The 1,140-nt window shown below is 38.4% G+C and overlaps 1 protein-coding gene across 1 annotated transcript in view; it reads right to left on the bottom strand.

The window, feature by feature from the left end:
* BRD9 (bromodomain containing 9) overlaps positions 1–1,140 on the bottom strand; it is a 21,229-nt gene that overhangs the window by 3,369 nt on the left and 16,720 nt on the right. The gene's annotated exons all lie outside the window — the stretch shown is intronic.

Here is a 1,140-nt window from a genome sequence, read left to right as displayed (position 1 = left end):
ATATAATTTATATTGGAGAAATAAGAGAAAGTCACTCACCCTGTCCTGGGCTTGCAAGATGAACTCCTGATGGAGCGGATCTCCAGAGAGGTCCTTCCCCACTGGCAGTCAGCTCTTAAATGGGTCTAGGAGAGGTGCAGCCAGGCTCCACCCCTTCCTGCAGCACAGGTGAATTGCCTTCACCTGTGCTCCCATGGCTGACTCACTGCTCGCCTCAGGTGATCAATCAAAGGTTCAGGCCGTGATTCAGCAGCCCCATACAACTATACAACATTATACTGGAATCCTCATACAAAGTAGGACAAACTGAGGCTTCTGCCATGTACAAAAAATTTATATAACAGTACACTTAAAATACAAAATATATATAGAACTTCAAATTAGTTAGTAGTAGCATTTGAGGTTTCTGGGGACTGAAGAAATTCATAGGGATCATGAACTATGTCTTGCTGTTCTCCAACACTCAGATGAGAAGGGCTTCCTGAAGAAAATAGGAAAAAACAAATATCAAAACCTTCATAAGTACAGAAAAAGTGTGTGTTTGTGTGTGCGCACGCATACAGAGACATTTAAATGAAATTTAAATAGGGAGAGTTTGAAAAAGAGTGCACAAGATTTATAGGAATTTACATCCTTTTTGAAAAAGCAATTATTATTATTACTTTGAATTGAAGAATTACACAAGATGTAAGTTAAGAATGTATGAGATGTTGTTTGGATAATATTAAAAGTGACACCAAATTGTTTTGTTACCCCACTATCCCATCACTAAATTGTACAATTGAAAAATAGAAGGTTATTGTGGAATCGTATCTGTGACTTGCTACATATGTAAGTACACTGAAATTATATTTTTATTATGTAGTATCAAAATGCATAATATATTCCTCAGTATTTCCCAAGAGCATAAAAATGCAAGAGCCAGTCAGTATCGATTTACTTCATGTATTGGATTTATATAGCAAGATTTTGTTATCAGAGGGCACTGCAATCTTTGAGAAGAGATCAGGAGCTGCCCCTGTGTTGGACACAGCTATTTCCACCTAGCACCACATCAGACCAGCTGCTTGCCAGTGCCAAAGCTGAGCCAATGAGCAATGCCACTGGTACCCATGTGGTGGCATTTATAAAATGGTAAAA

Source organism: Meleagris gallopavo, chromosome 3 (assembly GCF_000146605.3).
Source record: "Meleagris gallopavo isolate NT-WF06-2002-E0010 breed Aviagen turkey brand Nicholas breeding stock chromosome 3, Turkey_5.1, whole genome shotgun sequence".
NCBI lineage: Eukaryota > Metazoa > Chordata > Aves > Galliformes > Phasianidae > Meleagris > Meleagris gallopavo.
This window is presented reverse-complemented; position numbering and strand designations above follow the sequence as displayed.